Here is a 6,272-nt window from a genome sequence, read left to right as displayed (position 1 = left end):
GAGGTTAGGGTTGGACGTTTTCCTTCGTCAATGGTCTTTCTGGGTCGTCACTAGTTACCACAGCCCCAAAGTCCAAAACCCTGCCCATTTCTACAATTAATTTTCTTAAAATTGGATTTTAAACCTAACCTTGACCTTAACTTTAACCAAACACCCTAACCTTAAGTTAAGACTGAAAAGCTCATTTTAGTTTTTATGAATGTTTACCATATAGCCACTTTGGGTGTGGTAACTAATGGAAACGCTCTTTGTGGCATTTTAATGATAATGGAGAACACATGCAAATAATGTATACATTATAATGGAAAATATAAATATTACCAGATTTTTTTTTCTTTATTAATCCAGGTGTCATTGATTAAGTGTTTGTTTTTTCCTGCAAGAGACCACAGTAAATGTTTGCTGGACATATAATTACATTTTAGTAATTAAGCAGACACTCTTATCCAGAGCAACTAGGGTTATGGGCCTTGCTCAAGGGCACATTGACAGGTTGTTCGTCTAGTTGTCTTGGGGATTCAAACCGGCAACCTTTTGGTTCCTGGACCAACACTCTTAACCGCTAGGCTACCTGCCGTCCTATAATAATCATGTGTTACTATTTTTGGACTCATATTATGAATAAAATAATTAGATAAAATGTGTGTTTGATTTTAGTATCTGTATGCACATATTCCTAATGCAAATTCCAGCAATTTAGCCTAATTAAATGTACCCTCAAAAGAAGAGGCATTTTGGAAAATCCATATGATAACAATTGGCATGTGTCAGGATTATTATTATTTTATTTTTTTGTTCATAAAGCCTTTACTTGATTTGTGTGATTGGGCATAGGGGCCCCATGGGATGGCAATTGCTTCAGCATTCACCTCTGAAATAGTAGGTCTAATAAAACAAATTAAATACTCACTTTTTGCCAAGATGTTTACATATGCTCCAAGCCCCACTGCACAAACCTTACTGTATGTAGTATTGTTGATGTTGTGAATGTGCATAGTCTATATTTACTCTATTGGGCCTACAATACATGGTTGAGGTGGGTCATCACATCTCTGATCAACTGTATAGTATACTAAACAACAATATAAACGCAACATGCAACAATTTCAAAGATTTTACTGAGTTACAGTTCATATAAGGAAATCAGTCAAATTAAATAAATAAATTAGGCCCTTATCAAATCAAATCAAATCAAATTTTATTAGTCACATACACATGGTTAGCAGATGTTAATGCGAGTGTAGCGAAATGCTTGTGCTTCTAGTTCCGACAATGCAGTAATAACCAACAAGTAATCTAACCTAACAATTCCACAACTACTACCTTACACACACACACAAGTGTAAAGGGATAAAGAATATGTACATAAAGATATATGAATGAGTGGTGGTACAGAACGGCATGGCAGATGCAGTAGATGGTATAGAGTACGGTATATACATATGAGATGAGTACTGTAGGGTATGTAAACATAAAGTGGCATAGTTTAAAGTGGCTAGTGGTACATGTATTACATGAAGATGGCAAGATGCAGTAGATGATATAGAGTACAGTATATACATATGAGATGGGTAATGTAGGGTATGTAAACATTATATTAAGTGGCATTGTTTAAAGTGGCTAGTGGTACATTTTTACATAATTTCCATCAATTCCCATTTTTAAAGTGGCTGGAGTTGAGTCAGTATGTTGGCAGCGGCCGCTAAATGTTAGTGGTGGCTGTTTAACAGTCTGATGGCCTTGAGATAGAAGCTGTTTTTCAGTCTCTCGGTCCCTGCTTTGATGCACCTGTACTGACCTCGCCTTCTGGATGATAGCGGGGTGAACAGGCAGTGGCTTGGGTGGTTGTTGTCCTTGATGATCTTTATGGCCTTCCTGTGACATCGGGTGGTGTAGGTGTCCTGGAGGGCAGGTAGTTTGCCCCCGGTGATGCGTTCTGCAGACCTCACTACCCTCTGGAGAGCCTTACGGTTGTGGGCGGAGCAGTTGCCGTACCAGGCGGTGATACAGCCCGACAGGATGCTCTCGATTGTGCATCTGTAGAAGTTTGTGAGTGCTTTTGGTGACAAGCCGAATTTCTTCAGCCTCCTGAGGTTGAAGAGGCGCTGCTGCGCCTTCTTCACAACGCTGTCTGTGTGGGTGGACCAATTCAGTTTGTCCGTGATGTGTACACCGAGGAACTTAAAACTTTCCACCTTCTCCACTACTGACCCGTCGATGTGGATAGGGGGGTGCTCCCTCTGCTGTTTCCTGAAGTCCACAATCATCTCCTTTGTTTTGTTGACGTTGAGTGTGAGGTTATTTTCCTGACACCACACTCCGAGGGCCCTCACCTCCTCCCTGTAGGCCGTCTCGTCGTTGTTGGTAATCAAGCCTACCACTGTAGTGTCATCCGCAAACTTGATGATTGAGTTGGAGGCGTGCATGGCCACGCAGTCGTGGGTGAACAGGGAGTACAGGAGAGGGCTCAGAACGCACCCTTGTGGGGCCCCAGTGTTGAGGATCAGCGGGGTGGAGATGTTGTTACCTACCCTCACCACCTGGGGGCGGCCCGTCAGGAAGTCCAGGACCCAGTTGCACAGGGCGGGGTCGAGACCCAGGGTCTCGAGCTTGATGACGAGTTTGGAGGGTACTATGGTGTTAAATGCTGAGCTGTAATCGATGAACAGCATTCTCACATGGGTATTCCTCTTGTCCAGATGGGTTAGGGCAGTGTGCAGTGTGGTTGCGATTGCGTCGTCTGTGGACCTATTGGGTCGGTAAGCAAATTGGAGTGGGTCTAGGGTGTCCGGTAGGGTGGAGGTGATATGGTCCTTGACTAGTCTCTCAAAGCACTTCATGATGACGGAAGTGAGTGCTACGGGGCGGTAGTCGTTTAGCTCAGTTACCTTAGCTTTCTTGGGAACAGGAACAATGGTGGCCCTCTTGAAGCATGTGGGAACAGCAGACTGGGATAAGGATTGATTGAATATGTCCGTAAACACACCAGCCAGCTGGTCTGCGCATGCTCTGAGGACGCGGCTGGGAATGCCGTCTGGGCCTGCAGCCTTGCGAGGGTTAACACGTTTAAATGTTTTACTCACCTCGGCTGCAGTGAAGGAGAGCCCGCAGGTTTTGGTAGGGGGCCGTGTCAGTGGCACTGTATTGTCCTCAAAGCGGGCAATCTATGGATTTCACATGACTGGGTAAGGGTGCAGCCATGTTTGGGCCTTGCAGTGGAGGTTCCTCAGACGAGGAAGGGGAGGACCATCCTCCTCAGTGAATTTCAGAAATAAAAGAAATGAAACATTAAAAAAGTTACACGTTTTTGATAAAACTATACTAAAAATGTCACCAAATAATTTATTAAAACACACTGTTTTGCAATGGTCTACGGTAGCCTTGACAGCACTCTGTAGGGTAGAACCATGGTGTCGCCGTTTGGACAGCTAGCTTCCATCCTCTTCTGGGTACATTGACTTCAATACACAATTTAGGAGGCTCATGGTTCTCACCCCTTTCCATATACTTACACAGTAATTATGACATCTTCCGCAGGACGTCCTCTATCAGAACTCTTGCAACATGAACTGACATGTTGTCCACCAATCAAAGGATCAGAGAATGAATCTAGTACTGAAAGCATAAGCTACAGCTAGCTAGCACTGCAGTGTGTAAAATGTGGTGAGTAATTGACTCAAAGAGAGCGAAAGCCAGTAGTTTAACAATTTTGAACAAATTCATTTCTTCCTAAATGAAGGAGAAGCAAGAGAGAAGTAGAGAGAGAGAGATATCGTCTTTTTTCACTTTCAGTTTCACTTACTTAGCTATCAAATGCAGCAAGTTAGTTCAACCTACTGAAACACGCTGCTCAAACAGAAGGATGATATGTTAGTTAGCTGCCTATGGCTTTCCAACACAACACTGGAACTTTTCCAAGTCAAGGTAAGCTTTTGGTGTTACTAATTTATTGCCACCGGGAGCCAGTGTAAATGCTTACTGTAGCGTTATTGTATGATTGTAGCGGGTTTACTAACGCGTTAATTCTATTAGCTATGCTGACTATGGTGTTAATTTAGCTAACATGGTGACAACGATGTAGGCCGTGTGTAGCGGTTTGGCTTGGAAAGGTTTTTTCGCCTGGTCACATACAGCTGATGTGTTGTGCATTGAAGTCCACAAGTGAAAGGAAGAGGTGAGAGGAGGAGAGCACGTAGCTGCAAGAAGGAATACAATGTGGCTGCTATGAAAGTGAACTGTGTTTACGTGTGATCAGGGGTGTATTCATTCTGCCGATTCTGTTGAAAAACGTTTCTTAAACGGAAGCAAACGGAACAAAACAGGGAAAAACATACCTGAATTTGTACAACAGAAACTCTCGTTTGAAACTGTTGGACTAATGATTACACCCTTTTTCAGCTAGATGCAGGCAAGAGTGTGCAAGGCTGTATTGAATGTCATTGTCTGTCCATGTATCAAATTTGTCTCTCGACCTGTGTGCACCTACGTTGTACATTTTAATTCATAGGCTAGGTTGTAACAATCACATGATGGGTATAGGGCAAATTTGAGTATAATTTAGGAGCCTAAACACATTGCTGTTACATTGAACTGGGTGAATGGAAAATGAATGAGAGTCATCCCATATGTTGTAATAGAAATAAGGCCCACCCACTGGGGAGCCAGGCCCAGCCAATCAGAATTCGTTTTTCCCCACAAAAGGGGGGAAAAACATACATATACATATACAGACATATATACATACTCCTCAGCAAAATTTGAGATACATCCTTTTTTGGTACGTATGGAAAATGCCTGGGATCTTTTATTTCAGCTCATGAAACATGGGACCAACAGTTTACATGTTGCATCTATATTTTAGTTCTGTAATTCTTTTATATTCTATTTGCCTACCTCACCTAATTTAAAGCATGATGTCATGTGATTTATCTTCCAATTCATAGGCTATTCATTGTGAGAAGAGCATTTAGAACGTTGATAAACTACCTGTAATTCTTGGAATGATCAAATGGCGATGCTGCTGCCATAGAATTAGGAACTAGAATACTAATTAAGTTTAATGGGATCTCTATGGCTGCTATCCTGCCTTACCTTCACAATTTCCTAATCCTTTCATTCCTCAAAAAGAGGAAATATAGTTTATTTAGGTAGAGTTACTTAAGCAATAACGCACGAGTAGGTGTGGTATATGGCCAATATACCACGGCTCAGGGCTGTTCTTACGTACGACGCAACTCGGAGTGGCTGGATAGAGCCCTTAGCCATGGTATATTGACTATATACCACAAACCACTGAGGTGCCTTATTGCTAGTATACACTGGTTATCAATGTAATTAGAGCAGTAAATATAAATGTTTTGTCATACCCTGGTATATGGTCTGATATACCACGGCTGTCAGCCAATCAGCATTCAGGGCTCGAACCACCCAGTTTATTGTAGTAATTATAAACTGAATAGCAATTATAAACTGGGTGGTTCGAGCACTGAATGCTGATTGGCTGACAGCCGTGGTATATCAGACCGTATACCACGGGTATGACAAAATATTTATTTTTACTGTTCTAATTACGTTGGTAACCCGTTTATAATAGCAATAAGGCACCTCAGGGGTTTGTGGTATATGGCCAATATACCACGGCTAAGGGTTGTGTACAGGCACTCAATGTTGCGTTGCGCTTAAGAACAGCCCTTAGCCGTGGTATATTGGCCATATACCACACCTCCTTATGCTTTATTGCTTAATTATTATTATTTATTTCTTATTGAACCTTTATTTAACTAAGCAAGTCACCGGCCAAAAGTCACCGGCCAAACCCGGACGATGCTGGGCCAATTGTGCGCCTCCCTATAGGACTCACATTCACGGCCGGATGTGATACACCCTAAACTGGGTGGCTCGAACCCTGAATGCTGATTGGCTGACAGCCGTGGTATATCAGACCATATACCAGGGTATGACAAAACATTTATTTTTACTGCTCTAATTCCATTGTTAACCAGTTTATACTAGCAATAAGGCACCTCTGGGGTTTGTGGTATATGGCCAAATTACCACGGCTAAGGGCTGTGTCTAGTCACTCTGCGATGCGTTGTGCAAAAGAACAGCCCTTAGCTGTGGTATATTGGCCATATACCACACACCCTCGGGCCTTGTTGATTAATTATATCATATCCAAAATAATTAAATGGATTTCTTGGTCTTCATTCTTCCCCTCTCATCTCCACAGGTAGCCATATATACATAATTTGTAACGGTTGTCGTCGGGAGAA

This window comes from Salvelinus alpinus, chromosome 17, assembly GCF_045679555.1.
Source record: "Salvelinus alpinus chromosome 17, SLU_Salpinus.1, whole genome shotgun sequence".
Lineage (NCBI taxonomy): Eukaryota > Metazoa > Chordata > Actinopteri > Salmoniformes > Salmonidae > Salvelinus > Salvelinus alpinus.
This window is presented reverse-complemented; position numbering follows the sequence as displayed.